Here is a 19,957-nt window from a genome sequence, read left to right as displayed (position 1 = left end):
GTCTGTATTGTCAAAGTTGAGATTTGCTTTCCAGTTGCTATTGTGTATGGTAGATTTGTGACTACAGTGAGGCCTGTTGTTGTGGTAGATACTTTGGTGGTGGCTGTTGTCGTTTCCTCAGAGGTAGTCCTCATCTGAGTTGTTGTTGTGGTAGTAGTTGGGGTAGTAGTGGTAGGGGTTGTTGTGGGTATTGTTGATTCTGGAACAGTTGTAATTTCCCCTGTTGTTTCGCTTGTTGTGGAATATGTTGTTGACATAGTTGTTGTGGTTGATGGACTTTCTGTTGTTGTTGTTGTTGTTGTTGTTGTTGGGGTAGTTGTTGTTGTTGGACTTTCTGGTGTTGTTGTTGGACCTTCTGTTGTTGTTGTTGTTGTTGTTGTTGTTGTTGGACGTTCTGTTGTTGTTGTTGTTGTTGTTGAACTTTCTGTTGTTGTTGTTGTTGTTGTTGTTGTTGTGGTTGATGGACTTTCTGTTGTTGTTGTTGTTGTTGTTGGGGTAGTTGTTGTTGTTGGACTTTCTGTTGTTGTTGTTGAACTTTCTGTTGTTGTTGTTGTTGTTGTTGGTGTAATGGTTGTTGTGGGTATTGTTGATTCTGGACCAGTTGTAATTTCCCCTGTTGTTTCTCTTGTTGTGGAATATGTTGTTGTCTCAGCCGTTACTGTGGTTGATGGACTTCCTGTGGTGGTGGTTGTTGTTGTGGGGGTAGTGGTGGTAGGTGTTGTTGATTCTGGACCAGTTGTAACTTCCTCTGTTACTTGTGTTGTTGTGGATGGAGTTGTTGACTTAATTATGGTTGTTGGACTTTCTGTTGTTGTTGTGGATGGAGTTGTTGACTTAGTTGTGGTTGATGGACTTTCTGTTGTTGTTGTTGTTGTTGTTGTTGGACCTTCTGTTGTTGTTGTTGTTGGACTTTCTGTTGTTGTTGTTGTTGTTGTTGTTGGTGTTGTTGTTGGTGTTGTTGTTGGACTTTCTGTTGTTGTTGTTGTTGTTGTTGTTGGGGTAGTTGTTGTTGTTGGACTTTCTGTTGTTGTTGTTGTTGTTGTTGTTGTTGGGATAGCTGTTGATGTTGTAATGATTGTTGTGGGCCTTTCTGAGGTGGTAGTTGTCTCATTGCTACAAACATCAGCACAACATCTGACTCTGATCTCGTAGTTGTAGCATATTGGTGGGGTGCCTTGATCCTTGTTGTGGCATATCAGTCCAACTGAGGGATTGCATTTAACATTTTGACCTAGTTCGGCCAAAGAAGCATCGATGTCTTTGGCTCTGCATTCTACTTCCTTAGGTTGGCTACAAATATCAATACCAGATTTCCTTATATTTTCTATGGTTTCATAATCTCCTCCTGTTTCTATAGTAGGATAGTGACTGTCAATCCAGCCTGACCAATCACAGACAGTCTTGGTCAGGCAGTGTGGAGTAGTAGTGGGTGAAGTGGTTGTTGGTGAAGTAGGGGTTGTTGTGGGGGGTAGTGGTAGGGGTTGTTGTGGGGGTAGTGGTAGGGGTTGTTGTGGGGGGTAGTGGTAGGGGTTGTTGTCGGTGTAATGGTTGTTGTGGGGGTAGTGGAAGGGGTTGTTGAGGGGTAGTGGAAGGGGTTCTTGTGGGGGTAGTGGTAGGGGGTTGTTGTGGGGGTAGTGGTAGGGGTTGTTGTCGGTGTAATGGTTGTTGTGGGGGGGTAGTGGAAGGGGTTGTTGAGGGGGTAGTGGAAGGGGTTGTTGCGGGGGGTAGTGGAAGGGGTTGTTGAGGGGGTAGTGGAAGGGGTTGTTGCGGGGGTAGTGGAAGGGGTTGTTGCGGGTGTAATGGTTGTTGTCGTTGTTGTTGTTTCTGGACCAGTTGTAATTTCCTCTGTTGTTTCGCTTGTTGTGGAATATGTTGTTGACATAGTTGTTGTGGTTGATGTTGGACTTTCTGTTGTTGTTGTTGGACTTTCTTGTTGTTGTTGTTGTTGTTGTTGTTGGGGTAGTTGTTGTTGTTGAACTTTCTGTTGTTGTTGTTGTTGTTGTTGTTGTAATGGTTGTTGTGGGTGTTGTTGATTCTGGACCAGTTGTAACTTCCCCTGTTGTTTCGCTTGTTGTGGAATATGTTGTTGTCTCAGCCGTTACTGTGGTTGATGGACTTCCTGTGGTGGTGGTTGTTGTTGTGGGGGTAGTGGTGGTAGGTGTTGTTGATTCTGGACCAGTTGTAACTTCCTCTGTTACTTGTGTTGTTGTGGATGGAGTTGTTGACTTAATTATGGTTGTTGGACTTTCTGTTGTTGTTGTTGTTGTTGTTGTTGTTGTTGGGGTAGTTGTTGTTGTTGAACCTTCTGTTGTTGTTGTTGTTGTTGGGGTAGTTGTTGATGTTGGACTTTCTGTTGTTGTTGTTGTTGTTGTTGTTGTTGTTGGATGTTGTTGATGCTGGACTTTCTGTTGTTGTTGTTGTTGGTTGTTGTTGTTGGACGGTTGTTGTTGTTGATGTTGGACTTTCTGTTGTTGTTGTTGTTGGGGTTGTTGTTGGACTTTCTGTTGTTGTTGTTGTTGTTGTTGTTGTTGGGGTAGTTGTTGTTGTTGGACTTTCTGGTGTTGTTGTTGTTGTTGTTGTTGTTGGGGTAGTTGTTGTTGTTGGACTTTCTGGTTGTTGTTGTTGTTGTTGTTGTTGTTGGGGTGTTGTTGTTGTTGGACTTTCTGGTTGTTGTTGTTGTTGTTGTTGTTGTTGGGGTAGTTGTTGTTGTTGGACTTTCTGTTGTTGTTGTTGTTGTTGTTGGGATAGTTGTTGATGTTGTAATGATTGTTGTGGGCCTTTCTGAGGTGGTAGTTGTCTCATTGTTACAAACATCAACACAACATCTGACTCTGATCTCGTAGTTGTAGCATATTGGTGGGGTGCCTTGATCCTTGTTGTGGCATATCAGTCCAACTGAGGGATTGCATTTAACATTTTGACCTAGTTCGGCCAAAGAAGCATCGATGTCTTTGGCTCTGCATTCTACTTCCTTAGGTTGGCTACAAATATCAATACCAGATTTCCTTATATTTTCTATGGTTTCATAATCTCCTCCTGTTTCTATAGTAGGATAGTGACTGTCAATCCAGCCTGACCAATCACAGACAGTCTTGGTCAGGCAGTGTGGAGTAGTAGTGGGTGAAGTGGTTGTTGGTGAAGTAGGGGTTGTTGTGGGGGTAGTGGTAGGGGTTGTTGTGGGGGTAGTGGAAGGGGTTGTTGTGGGGGTAGTGGAAGGGGTTGTTGAGGGGGTTGTGGAAGGGGTTGTTGCGGGGTAGTGGAAGGGGTTGTTGAGGGGGTAGTGGAAGGGGTTGTTGCGGGGGTAGTGGAAGGGGTTGTTGAGGGGGTAGTGGAAGGGGTTGTTGAGGGGGTAGTGGAAGGGGTTGTTGCGGGGGTAGTGGAAGGGGTTGTTGAGGGGGTAGTGGAAGGGGTTGTTGTGGGGGTAGTGGAAGGGGTTGTTGAGGGGTAGTGGAAGGGGTTGTTGCGGGGTAGTGGAAGGGGTTGTTGCGGGTGTAATGGTTGTTGTCGTTGTTGTTGTTTCTGGACCAGTTGTAATTTCCCCTGTTGTTTCTCTTGTTGTGGAATATGTTGTTGACATAGTTGTTGTGGTTGATGTTGGACTTTCTGTTGTTGTTGTTGGACGTTCTGTTGTTGTTGTTGTTGTTGTTGTTGTTGGGGTAGTTGTTGTTGTTGAACTTTCTGTTGTTGTTGTTGTTGGTGTAATGGTTGTTGTGGGTATTGTTGATTCTGGACCAGTTGTAATTTCCCCTGTTGTTTCTCTTGTTGTGGAATATGTTGTTGTCTCAGCCGTTACTGTGGTTGATGGACTTCCTGTGGTGGTGGTTGTTGTTGTGGGGGTAGTGGTGGTAGGTGTTGTTGATTCTGGACCAGTTGTAACTTCCTCTGTTACTTGTGTTGTTGTGGATGGAGTTGTTGACTTAATTATGGTTGTTGGACTTTCTGTTGTTGTTGTGGATGGAGTTGTTGACTTAGTTGTGGTTGATGGACTTTCTGTTGTTGTTGTTGGACCTTCTGTTGTTGTTGTTGTTGTTGTTGTTGTGTTGTTGTTGTTGTTGGTTGTTGTTGGACCTTCTGTTGTTGTTGTTGTTGTTGTTGTTGGGGTAGTTGTTGATGTTGGACTTTCTGGTGTTGTTGTTGTTGTTGTTGGTTGTTGTTGTTGTTGGACTTTCTGTTGTTGTTGTTGCTTGTTGTTGTTGTTGGTGTTGTTGTTGTTGGACTTTCTGTTGTTGTTGTTGTTGTTGTTGTTGGGGTAGTTGTTGTTGTTGGACTTTCTGTTGTTGTTGTTGTTGGGATAGTTGTTGATGTTGTAATGGTTGTTGTGGGCCTTTCTGAGGTGGTAGTTGTCTCATTGCTACAAACATCAACACAACATCTGACTCTGATCTCGTAGTTGTAGCATATTGGTGGGATGCCTTGATCCTTGTTGTGGCATATCAGTCCAACTGAGGGATTGCATTTAACATTTTGACCTAGTTCGGCCAAAGAAGCATCGATGTCTTTGGCTCTGCATTCTACTTCCTTAGGTTGGCTACAAATATCAATACCAGATTTCCTTATATTTTCTATGGTTTCATAATCTCCTCCTGTTTCTATAGTAGGATAGTGACTGTCAATCCAGCCTGACCAATCACAGACAGTCTTGGTCAGGCAGTGTGGAGTAGTAGTGGGTGAAGTGGTTGTTGGTGAAGTAGGGGTTGTTGTGGGGGTAGTGGTAGGGGTTGTTGTGGGGGTAGTGGTAGGGGTTGTTGTGGGGGTAGTGGTAGCGGTTGTGTAGGTGGTAGGGGTTGTTGTGGGGGTAGTGGTAGGAGTTGTGGTTGGGGTAGCGGTAGGAGTTGAGAAAACAAATACAGTTGTGGTCGGTGCTTGAGTGGATATCTGTGTTGTTGTAACACTTGGTGGAGTTGTGGTGCAGGGATTCATATTCCGGACAATGGTTCCGTTCTCTTTGCAGGTGGCAGCAATACAGGTCTCATCACCATCAGATGTGTGATATATAGTCGCTCCATACGGGTACGTTCTGCCGCCGTATAAACAATAGCAAGCTGCAATAAGATTTTCACACGGAACACAAGTTATTATCGTGTAATCATCTTGTCATGTTACCATCTTGGTAATAATGTAGGCTAATGTTTCAGTTTGTAGTGGTTTTCCTTACCTTGGACATCATAGCTGCATCTGACCTCAGTTGATGAGCAACGACTAGAAAAAGAAAGAAGGTTACAGTACCTTTCAAAGTCAAATAAAATATTAAGAGCTATTTGTTATGAAGTACAAAACAATGTTATATGTTATATTCACAATAAGGTTTTAACAGGTCAAATCCCAATAAGGTATAAACAGGTCAAATCCCAATAAGGTTTTAACAGGTCAAATCCCAATAAGGTAAAACAGGTCAAAACCACAATAAGGTTAACAAGTCAAACCACAATTAGCTATAAACAGGTCAAATCACGATCTTTGAAAAGCAAAATCAATTGAATGGTAGGAAAACCTCTTTGTAGGGGGGACTATTGCCTTATCTCACCAGAAATACAGGCTACCTTAAGGCTTATACCAACCACATTAAATCCTATGTAATGTAAATACAGTATCTATGTATATGTCAAAATGTTGATCTGAAAACATACCATTTCTGACAGTTCTCCTTGGAAGGTATAACCTCTCTCTCGTTGTAATGAGTTCCATCTCCATCGTAGCAACCACAGTACTCCTTACTGACACACTTCATGGTACTTTCTTCCAAATAAGGCTTGGCCGAAGGACATTTTGGATAGCAACCTTTAAGATATAAACAGTCCATTTAATCCAGGACACCTGCACAGATTAGATCATCCTCATGGTATCTAGTTCACCAAAGCTGTAATGGATATGATATTTCAATATTTGTATTTCGTTTTCAGTGTAGATGGACAAGGGAGGGCATTACATATTTTATACTGTACATTTGTTTAACAACTTGGAATGTAAATTGTCAAAATCAAACGGCCAAGCTGTTATGAAGGGCTATTAGTTACCTTCCAGCGCAGGGATCTGACTGGAGCATGTTCCTGAGGGATTCTTGCAGGTCTTCATACAGGGATATCCACACGGATTATAATGCCACTCACACTCACCAATAGGGTTGTAGAAATCACAGAACAGAGCTGGTGAAATTAAAAACATGTCACATTTTAACCAGGGTCTCAAAAGAGGATTGATTGAACAGTTACACATACAAATCATAAATTTGAATTTTGTCCCTATAGCAAAACAATCCCACCTATCCATCAATCAATTGTCCCACTCAAAGCAAATGACTCACGGCAGATATCTGGTGTTCTCCACTTGATACAAGCCCCTGCCTCGTTACAGGCCTGGGCGTAGGCTGCTACAGCTGTACAGAAACACTCGCAGTCTCCCCCAGTGTCACAGGCACACGAGTCCCTCACACAGGCATCATGGAATGGCGTGGGGTCCACCTTTAAGGAAGATGCATTAAGCCATCATTTATTTATTCAATGCATTGCTCAGCTTGTTAAACAGACTACAGATGAACTATTGACGATGATTATTATTGGGTTGGATGGTTGACTTTATGTTTTTGTTATCTGTTTCAGTACTACTTTTGATGTTGGTTGTTGTCTTTTATGGTGACTGTATGGACATCCACATGATTATTGACAAACCAATTTTTTGAGAAAGATTGTAATTTTTCCATCATGCAACTCTGCTTGTCATTGTGTGACCTTATAGAAAACCTGTTAGCCCAAGACTTGTGCCATAAAATTATCGGTTGTTATAAATTCCACCATATGACTGTTATTATGATCCTGAAGCTTTGAGGTAAATGAACTCTTGTTGCTGCCTTAACCAATTTTCTTGTACTTCCACACTTCCACTTTGGCTGCGTTTACACAGGCAGTCCAATTCAGATCTTTTACCAATAATTTTCATATTTAATACCTATCTGATCTTGTCCTTAATGTGTAAACAGCAAACAAAAACACATGGAATCTGATCTTTTGAGCTCTGATTTATACCACTTCCATATGTGGATCTCAATCCTGATTGAAATCCTATTCTCCATGTGATCTCTGTCTGGACGCTCAGATCTGATGCTTTTGCTCTAATGTGTTTGTTTTGCACATGACCTGCCATTACCATGACAACCTGCAATTACCATGACAACAACCCCAAAATGTAAAGGACAGGAAATGAGCTTTCCATCGGTATGCTTCTTCAGACCCTACAAGAGTGTGAATGAACCAATCTGATATTGGCCACATGTAAAACTAAGCGTGGACAGTCAGAAAAAAATATTGGCTATAAAAAGAAAATCAGTATTAGGTTGTTAGGAAATGTAAATAAGGCCTTTAAGGCCTAGATTCAATCCGTGTTATAGAGCGATTGAGCCAACAAATGCAGCGTTTACCATGAATGTGGTCTCCACGAACACGGAAATATAGGTTTTTAAAGGTGGATAGCCAAAAAGGGAATCTAGCCTTTTTAGAGTTGAGCCCTCAGTCTCCTGACTCACATCTCAGGTCCATATTTATATTGCAGATTAACTTTTCTACTACCTATACTGCAGTAACGTGTAGAGGGGTCAGTGGCTGGTTAACAACTGGTTATTATCAAAGCCAGATTTACTCACAAATAAACCTTGATGAAGGCCAAGTTCCCCATACAAGCTCCAACAACCAGAGGGATTTAGGCTATTAATCCTTAACCTGTTGGGGATAGGGGGCAGTATTTGCACGGCCGGATAAAAAACGTACCCGATTTCATCTGGTTACTACTCCTGCCCAGTAACTAGAATATGCATATAATTGTTTGATTTGGATAGAAAACACCCTAAAGTTTCTAAAACTGTTTGAATGGTGTCTGTGAGTATAACAGAACTCATTTGGCAGGCCAAAACCTGAGAAGATTCCAAAGAGGAAGCGCTCTCTCTGACTTTTTCTTGGCCTTCTTGATCATCTTTAACCAAAACAGGGGATCTCTGGCATAACGTGACATTTTCTAACGGAATATTATCGCTTTTTGCGAGAAAAATAGCATAAAAATTGATTTTAAACAGCGTTTGACATGCTTCGAGTACGGTAATGGAATATTTTGAATTTTTTGTCACGAAACGCGTCGGGCGCGTCACCCTTCTTTACCCTTCGGATAGTGTCTTGAACGCATCGAACAAAACGCCGCTTATTTGGATATAACTATGGATTATTTGGAACCAAACCAACATTTGTTATTGAAGTAGAAGTCCTGGGAGTGCATTCTGACGAAGAACAGCAAAGGTAATCAAACTTTTCTAATAGTAAATCGGAGTTTGGTGAGTACCACACTTGGTGGGTGTCAAAATAGCTAGCCTGTGATGTCCGGGCTATCTACTCAGAATATTGCAAAATGTGCTTTCACCGAAAAGCTATTTTAAAATCGGACATAGCGAGTGCATAAAGGAGTTCTGTATCTATAATTCTTAAAATAATTGTTATGTTTTTTGTGAACGTTTATCGTGAGTAATTTAGTAAATTCACCGGAAGTGTTCGGTGGGAATGCTAGTCACATGCTAGTCACATGCTAATGTAAAAAGCTGTTTTTTGATATAAATATGAACTTGATTGAACAAGACATGCATGTATTGTATAACATAATGTCCTAGGATTGTCATCTGATGAAGATCATCAAAGGTTAGTGCTGCATTTAGCTGTGGTAATTGAAGTATGGAGGTAGCTTTATGGCAACAAAAATAAGGGGTTAAATATGTCCCCCCCCCAAAAAAAGTTTATTCCTGAGCTTTCTTAAATCTCCTAGATATAAGACAGATACTTTAGAATCTTATTCGTTATGATTTATTTTTGACTGTCTTTTTTGCCATTTATGAATGTTGTTATAGCCTGTAAAGGCCAAATTCAATATTTTAAATGTTTTTCTTTCTCATATATGTATTTTTGAAACATAAAGGGGTCCTAAAATTATAAATGAAATATTTAAATGATCAATGGTATCTTAAACAATTCCATATGTAATCCCCCCACCCCCCAACTACTTAGACTTTTAAGAGAAAATAAAAATTTTCACCAAATGTAGATACCAATGTAGCCAAGATACACAAGCGATAGCCTCTGTTCAGATTGTTTTAACCTGCCGACTGCATGTATCTGCTGTAATGTCTATTGAATGTACCTGCTGTACTGTCTATTGAATGTACCTGCTGTACTGTCTATTGAATGTACCTGCTGTACTGTCTATTGAATGTACCTGCTGTACTGTCTATTGAATGTACCTGCTGTACTGTCTATTGAATGTACCTGCTGTACTGTCTATTGAATGTATTGGCTGTACTGTCTATTGAATGTATTGGCTGTACTGTCTATTGAATGTATTGGCTGTACTGTCTATTGAATGTATCTGCTGTACTGTCTATTGAATGTATTGGCTGTACTGTCTATTGAATGTATCTGCTGTACTGTCTATTGAATGTATCTGCTGTACTGTCTATTGAATGTATAGGCTGTAGTCTCTATTGAATGTATCTGCTGTACTGTCTAATGAATGTATCTGCTGTACTGTCTAATGAATGTATCTGCTGTACTCTCTATTGAATGTATCTGCTGTACTGTCTATTGAATGCATCTGCTGTACTGTCTATTGAATGTGTCTGCTGTACTGTCTATTGAATGTACCTGCTGTACTGTCTATTGAATGTACCTGCTGTACTGTCTATTGAATGTACCTGCTGTACTGTCTATTGAATGTATTGGCTGTACTGTCTATTGAATGTATTGGCTGTACTGTCTATTGAATGTATTGGCTGTACTGTCTATTGAATGTATCTGCTGTACTGTCTATTGAATGTACCTGCTGTACTGTCTATTGAATGTATTGGCTGTACTGTCTATTGAATGTATCTGCTGTACTGTCTATTGAATGTATCTGCTGTACTGTCTATTGAATGTATAGGCTGTAGTCTCTATTGAATGTATCTGCTGTACTGTCTAATGAATGTATCTGCTGTACTGTCTAATGAATGTATCTGCTGTACTCTCTATTGAATGTATCTGCTGTACTGTCTATTGAATGCATCTGCTGTACTGTCTATTGAATGTGTCTGCTGTACTTTCTATTGAATGTATCTGCTGTACTTTCTATTGAATGCATCTGCTGTACTGTCTATTGAATGTATCTGCTGTACTGTCTAATGAATGTATCTGCTGTACTGTCTAATGAATGTATCTGCTGTACTCTCTATTGAATGTATCTGCTGTACTGTCTATTGAATGCATCTGCTGTACTGTCTATTGAATGTGTCTGCTGTACTTTCTATTGAATGCATCTGCTGTAGTCTCTATTGAATGTATCTGCTGTACTTTCTATTGAATGCATCTGCTGTACTGTCTATTGAATGTATCTGCTGTAGTCTCTATTGAATGTATCTGCTGTACTTTCTATTGAATGCATCTGCTGTAGTCTCTATTGAATGTATCTGCTGTACTTTCTATTGAATATATCTGCTGTAGTCTCTATTGAATGTATCTGCTGTACTTTCTATTGAATGTGTAGGCTACGCAAATGAAAGTATTTATACGTGTGTCTTTTTGTCTTTGTTTATATCAGCTGCACTACATCAACTTCCTAACAACTTTGGTTGGTATGGCAATAAAGTATTGAATCTATATTGAATAGTATCTGCTGTGTACTGTACCTGTGAGTGGCAGGCTGAGAAAACCTTACTGGTGATGATGCTGCAGCGTTTGAGAGACCAGGACTGCCTGTATGATCTTAAAGTGCATGGGTTTTTTATGACATCAGCGTTGGGGCAACTGGGTGACACTTTCCAGCTGTTTCCAAACTCCAGAGCTTCAACCACCACTTCCTGGTTTCTGGACGTGAAGTCGTTCTTTCCATTACCGTCATAGTTTCCACACAGACCACACACTTGGCCCTGGAAGGAAATTAAACATTTAAAAAGAATAACATGAAGTAGCTAATAAAACATTTTTTTTTAAATGGTATGCCAATGCAATTGCTAAACAAAGATACAGTTCAATCACTGGTTCAAAATGTCCTATTCTAGTCACTCACCTGGAAGGTAGAGCTGAGTTTGATGAACAGGCTATTCTTCTTATCCCACATGAGTATCAGGCCATTTTCAGCCTCAACAACAACATAGAGACCGATAGAGTGGACCTGGTATGGCACGTCTACCCCGTTCTCTTGTTTGATCACTTTTACAGATTCATCTGCTAGTATGATCTCATTGCTCTGAAAGAAAGAAACAGAAAGTGTTCATTGCTAATGTAGTACTAGTAGACAGGTTTTATACTGTGGTGGTGCTGGGTGTTACACTGTGGTGGTGCTGGGTTTATACTGTGGTGGTGCTGGGTGTTACACTGTGGTGGTGCTGGGTGTTACACTGTGGTGGTGCTGGGTGTTACACTGTGGTGGTGCTGGGTTTATACTGTGGTGGTGCTGGGTGTTACACTGTGGTGGTGCTGGGTGTTACACTGTGGTGGTGCTGGGTGTTACACTGTGGTGGTGCTGGGTTTATACTGTGGTGGTGCTGGGTGTTACACTGTGGTGGTGCTGGGTTTATACTGTGGTGGTGCTGGGTGTTACACTGTGGTGGTGCTGGGTTTATACTGTGGTGGTGCTGGGTTTTACACTGCGGTGGTGCTGGGTTTATACTGTGGTGGTGCTAGGTTTATACTGTGGTGGTGCTGGGTGTTACACTGTGGTGGTGCTGGGTGTTACACTGTGGTGGTGCTGGGTGTTACACTGTGGTGGTGCTGGGTTTATACTGTGGTGGTGCTGGGTTTTACACTGTGGTGGTGCTGGGTTTATACTGTGGTGGTGCTGGGTTTATACTGTGGTGGTGCTGGGTGTTACACTGTGGTGGTGCTGGGTGTTACACTGTGGTGGTGCTGGGTTTATACTGTGGTGGTGCTGGGTTTTACACTGCGGTGGTGCTGGGTTTATACTGTGGTGGTGCTAGGTTTATACTGTGGTGGTGCTGGGTTTACATTGTGGTGGTGCTGGGTTTTATACTGTGGTGGTGCTGGGTTTTACACTGCGGTGTTGCTGGGTTTATACTGTGGTGGTGCTGGGTTTATACTGTGGTGGTGCTGGGTTTATACTGTGGTGATGCTGGGTTAGCTAACACTAACCCAAATACATAGCTAACCCAAACCCTAATACATAGCTAACCCTAACCCTAACCCAAATACATAGCTAACACTAACCCTAATACATAGCTAACCCTAACCCTAATACATAGCTAACCCTAACCTTAATACATAGCTAACCCTAACCCCAATACATAGCTAACACTAACCCAAATACATAGCTAACCCTAACCCTAATACATAGCTAACCCTAACCCTAATACATAGCTAACCCTAACCCTAACCCAAATACATAGCTAACCCTAACCTTAATACATAGCTAACCCTAACCCAAATACATAGCTAACATTAACCCTAATACATAGCTAACCCTAACACAAATACATAGCTAACACTAACCCTAATACATAGCTAACCCTAACCCAAATACATAGCTAACCCTAACCCTAACCCTAATACATAGGTAACCCTAACCCTAATACATAGCTACCCTAATACATAGCTAACCCTAACCCTAATACATAGCTAAACCTAACCCAAATACATAGCTAACCCTAACCCTAACCCTAATACATAGGTAACCCTAACCCTAATACATAGCTACCCTAATACATAGCTAACCCTAACCCTAATACATAGGTAACCCTAACCCTAATACATAGCTAACCCTAATACATAGCTACCCTAATACATAGCTAACCCTAACCCTAATACATAGCTAACCCTAACCCTAATACATAGCTAACCCTAACCCTAATACATAGCTAACCCTAATACATAGCTAACCCTAATACATAGCTAACCCGAACTCTAATACATAGCTAACTCCTAATACATAGCTAACCCTAACCCTAAAACATAGCTAACCCTAATACATAGCTAACCCTAATACATAGCTAACCCTAATACATAGCTAACCTAACCCTAATACATAGCTAACCCTAATACATAGCTAACCCTAACCCCAATACAAAGATAACCCTAACCCAAATACATTGCTAACACTAAGCCTAACCCTAATACATAGCAAACCCTAATACATAGCTAACCCTAATAAAGAGGGGTGATGTTTGTGCTTCTATCAAATCTACCCGACAAGAATTCTAAGCAGACACTCCGTCAGACAGCCCTGTCAATCTGCTAACAAAACGCATGAGGGGTTGAGATAAGTGCATCCAGAGGTCAGCATGCAATTCCCCTCACAGCCACCGGTGTCGACATTGTATCAAATGTCCAGACTTGTCTATTGTACCTTTAATGCATTTATGAAGCCGTTTATGAACAGTAGTTCCTACCCCCAAGAAGAGCTTGATGGCCTTGGAACAGGTGGTGCCAGTGGTTCCACAGGGAATGTTCTCTGTGATCACTCTGAAGGTACCGTTTGCATTGTTGCTGCAGTAGTCCTGCAGGATGTATTAAAATACACAATCAGAAAACCTTGGCCTCTTAGTTATTATATCTACTTCATCTTAATCATAATTAGAAAATGTGTGCATCATACATAAAGTAAGGGTTTTATTAAAATACAAAAAAATCATAAATACAAATGATTATTTCCCTACCTGAGCAAGAGTGTATTCACAATCTCCATTGAAAGTGAACCTTTTCTCATCAAAAGTGATGAAATGCCCATCTCCATATATGGCACACATCCCATCACACTCCTTATTGGTACACTGCCATTTTCTCCCCTTCGCAGGTGCTACAATGACGCAAACATAATCACATGGCAAGATTTTAGAGGGAAGCATTTGACATATCCAAAGAAGAAGAAGAAGAAGAGTGATAGAAGTTGATTTTACCAGGTATTGCAGTCTACTTTGAGCACATGTCCAGGTTGGTAGTAGACTCCATTGTGAGAACAGGGACATAGGTCTTCCTTGATGCATCCTCCGTTTCCATCAGACAGCAGACCATCAGGACATACACAGCCCGACACACACTCTGCACTGATCTATAACACACAATGAAATAGGGAAGGACTGATATCAATTTAAGTTGGGCATTATGGGCCTGTATGTTCCTCCACCCTCCAGGGCATAAGATGTGGATATTATGTGCCTGTATGTTCCTCCACCCTCCAGGGTATAAGATGTGGGCATTATGTGCCTCTATGTCCCTCCACCCTCCAGGGTATAAGATGTGGACATTATTTGTCAAATGGATCAATTGATCAAGTGTTTGAAAAGACACAAGGATGACTTTTTAAGGATGATCTCCTTGAGGTTCATGGAGATGAGGTTCTCTGTAAACGTTACAGATGTCTGCTCAAACAGAAACCCTCTAAAAAGTAAATCTCATCGGAGGATATCGTTTGGATCCTGGGCCTAGCTATGTCTAAGGTAATAAACAATTTGATCAATCTGACACTGTTTAAACATAACATTGTCCTTGTATGTTTTTATTAACGTGTTGTAAAGCATGTTTTTATTAACGTGTTGTAAGGCATGTTTTATTAACGTGTTGTAAGGCAACGTTTTTAATTAACGTGTTGTAAGGCATGTTTTATTACCGTGTTGTAAGACATTTTTTAACGTGTTTGTAAGGCATGCTTTAATTAACCTGTTGTGGTATATGGGGCAGTATTTTCACGGCTGGATAAAAAACGTAACCCGATTTAATCTGGTTACTACTCCTGCCCAGAAACTAGAATATGCAAATAATTATTAGATTTGGATAGAAAACAATCTGAAGTTTCTAAAAATGTTTGAATGGTGTCTGTGAGTATAACAGAACTCATATGGCAGGCAAAAAGCTGAGAAAAATTCAAGCAGGAAGTGCAAAGTCTAAGAATTGTAGTTCTTCTTTTGATTCTCTATCGAAGCTACAGTGTCTGTGGGGTGACGCTTGCACTTCCTAAGGCTTCCATTGGCTGTCTAAAGCCTTCAGAAAGTGGTTTCAGCATTGTCCTGTCACTGGGCAGAGTATAGGAATTAATTCACTGAGTGGTCTGCCTGGCAACAAAGGGAATGGATATGCGCGGTCACGTGAACACGCCGTTCCTTCTTTTTCTTCTTGAATGAATATGCTGTTGTCCGGTTGGAATATTATCGCAATTAGTTAAAAGTACCATAAAGATTGATATTTAACAGCGTTTGACATGCTTCTAAGTACGGTAATGGAACATTTTGACTTTTCGCCTCTCGTTCAGCGCTCGCGATTATGCTTTGGATAAGTGATCTGTACGCAGAACAAAACGGAGGTATTTGTACATAAATATGGATTATTTGGAACAAAAACAACATTTCTTGTGGAAGTAGCAGTCCTGGGAGTGCATTCTGACGAAGATCAGCAAAGGTAAGAGAATATTTCAATACTAATTTGAGTTTAGGTTGTACCCGAACTTGGCGGGTGTCTGAATAGCTCACCTTGATGGCTGAGCTATGTACTATAATATTGAAAAATGTGCTCTCCGTAAAGCTATTTACTAAATCGACACACCGTTGCATTCAGGGGTAGTCCATCTATAATTCTTTAAATTATTTTTATATATTTTGTCAACGTTTATGATGAGTATTGTAAATTGATGTGCACATTCACTGGACGTTTTGGTGGGAATACATTTTCGAACATCAGCTGTCAATGTAAAATGCTGTTGTTGGATATAAATATGGATCTTTTATCGAACAAAACATACATGTATTGTGTAACATAATGTCCTAGGAGTGTCATCTGATGAAGACTCGTCAAAGGTAAGTGTTTCATTTAGCTGTGTTTTGGGTTTTATTGACACATGTCCTTGCTTGGAAAATGGCTGTGTGATTATTTTTGTCTATGTACTCCTAACATAATCTAATGTTTTGCTTTCACTGTAAAGCCTTTTTTGAAATCGGACAATGTGGTTAATCAAGGAGAAGTGTATTTTTAAAATGGGTAAAATAGTTGTATGTTTGAGAAAAGTTGAATTATGATATTTTTTGTTGTTTTTGAATTTGACACCCTGATATTACTGCTAGAAGCAGGTGGGACACTAGTGACCATATAAAAAAAGTAAGGATGTTTAATTAAATGTTGTAATGCATGTATAAGTGTTATAAGGTATGTTTTTATTAATGTTGTAAGGCAGTTTTAGTTAACGGTGTAAGGGCATGTTTTAATTAATGAGTGTAAGGGAGGTTTTTATTAAAAGGTGTAAGGATGTTTTAATAAGTAAGGCATGTTTTAATAACGTGTTGTAAGGGCATGTAATTAAATGTAATGACGTTTTTATTAAAAATGTAAGGATGTTTTAATAACGGTGTAAGGATGTTTTAATTAATATGTTGTAATGATGTTTATTAACGTTGTAAGTGATGTTTTTATTAAAAAAAGTATTAACGTAGTAAGGATGGTTTATTAACATGTTGTAATGATGATAAGATGTAAGGATGTAACAACGTGGTTGTAAGGATGTATTAATGTGTGTAAGGCATGGTATTAACGTGTTGTAAGGATGTTTTTATTAAAAGTGTTGTAAGATGTATAAAGTGAAGGATATAATAAGGTTGTAAGGCATGTTTATTAATTGTAAGGAGTTTAAAGGTGGATTTTTAATTAAAAAGGAAGATGTTATTAAAATAAAGATGTTAAACGTGTAAATGTAATAAGAGTGTAAGATGTTTTTATTAAGGAAGGATGTTTATAATTTTTTATTTGTTGTAAGGCATGATTTTTATTAACGTGTTGTAAGGCATGTTTTAAGAAGGGATATTTTTTAATGTTGTATATTGTAGACTTACGACAGGACGTAGTGTGAAGCTTCTGAATGAGCTTGGCGGGCCCTGCACTTGAACAGTTGAAGAAACCCATTGGTTTTTCACAGGCTGTAGGAACAAAAGTAGGCTTTATAGGTTAGTAGGGACTAAAGTACAGAGTCTTAGTGGTGAAGTGATTTGAAGCTGTATTTAGCAAATAAAGATGTGTTTGAATTTCAGAGTACTCACATAATTGTTTTGGTTCAAGCACAAATTTCCCTTGTCTGCAAGAGCTGGGTGGTTAAGAGGATACAAGAGGAGGTTAAGCATGGTTTAACATGCCTCTTGCAGTAAAACCAAGACTTAAAGAAGACATTCGATTTCTAAATATTTTAGTAGACCCACAACATAGAAAACCATCAGAGTTTCAGAGACTTTCTTCACATGCCAACCAAGTCCTCACTAAAAAAGTCGGTGACCTCTCCAGGGCACTACTGTGCCTCCATGGCAGCAGGAGCAGCGTGAGGCAGGGACACCCTCCCTGGTCGCTCAGGTAGGTTCCCCGGCACAGCCACAGCCGTCACAGATTGGCTAGGTTCAACTGTTTAATAGTTGTAATATTTTAACTATATAATAATATTTATTATTTAATTATAAAGAAAAATAAAACAACAAAAGATAAAATAATAATAAAATATGGCACAAAATAATGATAATTAGAAATAAATGAATAATAATAATAATAAAATATTAAATAAATAACATTAATAGAAATGAGATGTCATGTAAATGTACTGGCAGGTAAAGTTGGCTGGCTCAGTGAACGATAGAAAGGTACAGTTGGTATGGTGTGGTATAGACCATCGTGTCAGGCAGCTAGAGGAGTGCCTTCCTGTGGTAACATATGTGATTAACATTTAATTATATCTTTGGGGTATTTTTGTTTTAAACAAGAGGGAAACCCTGAAGTAAAATAGGAGGGTAAACCCTGGAACACCATGGGTAATAGGAGGTAAACCCTGGACACCGTGAGTTAGGGAGGGTAAACCCTGGACACCAGGGTAAATAGGAGGTAAACCCTGGACACCGTGGTAACAGGAGTGCAAACCCTGGGCACTGTGGGTAACAGGGAGGGTAAAAACCTGGACACCAAATAGGAGGGCAAAAGCCTGGACACCCTGGGTAAACAGGGGAGGGTAAACCCTGGACACCAGGTAACAGGGGAGGGTAAACCCGGGCACTGTGGGTAAATAGAGGTTAAACCCTGAGACTGTGGGTTAATAGAAGGGGAAACCTTTCTTTAATTAATAAATAAATAAATTTAATTCAGTATCTGATGTTTATTTTACCACAGGTGGTAAGGCCCATCCACTGAGCAGACGCCTGCAGCAGCACATGCATGGACGTAGGAGGAGACCGCAGCACACATGCACTCCTCACCCTCCTCACAGTTACAGCTGTCATATAGGGTGATCTATAGAGAGAAGAAGAAACAGAAGAAGAAGAAGGTTTAGTTATAAGATGTGTTAATGAAGAAAACTACTGTTTTCTGAAATTTCACACAAGCACAGACAATAGTATCATACAAATCTGATTAGATGTTTTGAGATAAATAAAATTAATATTATATTATTTTGATATAGAACTTCTTAAATAATTGTTTAAATATATATTCATAGAGCTTTTGGGGAACTCTGTAATTAAAGAGCAATTGACTAATTAACATCATCACACTTACTTCCTTGTAGTAATTTGGGTTGATCTCAGTGTGGCATTGGGAAAATATTCCAAAAACAGATCTGACAGCATCGAGTACCAGTGCTTGGCATATCTCTCTGTAAAACATATGAGATTTTAGCAACATTTCACAAAGTACAAAGAAAAAAATCTAGGCATCTCAGTAGACATATGTAAGTGTAAGCCCCAAGAAGTATTCCATGTTCTGATAAAGGCTCTCTATGCCGAAACATAATGAAACAATTGAAATGGTTAGTTAGAAAAAAAACTTCATAGATCTATGAACAGAGTGATCCTTTTTCAGATATTTGATAGAAAACACTTGACGTTTAGTAAAACTGTTTGGAATGATGTCTGTGAGTATAACATAACTCATATGGCAGTAAAAACCTCGAGAAAAATTCAAGCAGGAAGTGCAAAAGTTAAGAATTGAAGTTTTTTTGATTTTATCTAAGCCACAGTGTCTGTGGGGTAGGTTAGGGTTAACCCTAACCCTTTTCAAGTGATTCCCTATCCAGTACACAGTGACTTAGGGTCTATTTTTGCACTTCCTAAGGCTTCCACTAGATGTCACACAGTCTTTAGAACGTTGTTTCATGCTTCTACTGTGAATATGGACTCAACAAGAGGGCCTGGAGTCAGATGAGTGGAGAATGACATGAGCTCAGAGGCTGCAAGAGTGACATGGAATTGACATTGAATTGTTAGTTGGAATATTACTAAAGATTTATGTTACAAACGCCCCAAAGATTGATGCTATACATCGCTTATTATATTTTTACGAATCTAAATAGAACTTTTTTGACTTTTCGTCGCGGATATTATCGCGCTTTCCATTTAGAGTAGTCAACATCGCCGAACAAAAAGGAGGTATTTGGACATAAATTATGGACTTTATCAAAAAAACAAATTTATTGTGGACATGGGATTCTGGGAGTGCATTCTGATGAAGATCATCAAAGGTAAGTCAATATTTATAATATTATTTCAGAGTTTTATTGACTCCACAAAATGGCGAGTTTGGTTTTTGTGTCTGAACGCTGCACTCAGATTATTGCAAAGCGTGCTTTTGCTGTAAAGTTTTTTTAAATCTGACACAGTTGCTGCATAAAGGAGAAGTGTATCTATAATTCTTTGAATTACAGTTTAATATTTTATCAACGCTTATGATGAGTATTTCTGTAAATTGATGTGCTATTCACCGGAAGTTTTGGGAAGCAAAACATTTCTGAACATTACACGCCAATGTAAAATGGGGTTTTTCGATATAAATAGAACTTTATCGAACAAAACATACATGTATTGTAACATGAAGTCCTATATGCCATCTGGATGAAGATCATCAAAGGTTAAAGGGATTAATTCTAGCTGTTTTTCTGGTTTTTGTGACGCCTCTCCTTGCTTGGAAAATGGCTGGTGTGGTTTTTCTTATCAAGGTGATGT

General features: G+C 39.7%; 1 pseudogene; it reads right to left on the bottom strand.

Annotated features, from left to right (window-relative positions):
* Positions 1-3,782: 3,782 nt before the first annotated feature.
* LOC123724597 (mucin-5B-like) lies at positions 3,783-14,631 on the bottom strand (annotated as a pseudogene).
* Positions 14,632-19,957: the final 5,326 nt, after the last annotated feature.

Source organism: Salmo salar, chromosome ssa10 (assembly GCF_905237065.1).
Source record: "Salmo salar chromosome ssa10, Ssal_v3.1, whole genome shotgun sequence".
NCBI classification, from domain to species: domain Eukaryota; kingdom Metazoa; phylum Chordata; class Actinopteri; order Salmoniformes; family Salmonidae; genus Salmo; species Salmo salar.
This window is presented reverse-complemented; position numbering and strand designations above follow the sequence as displayed.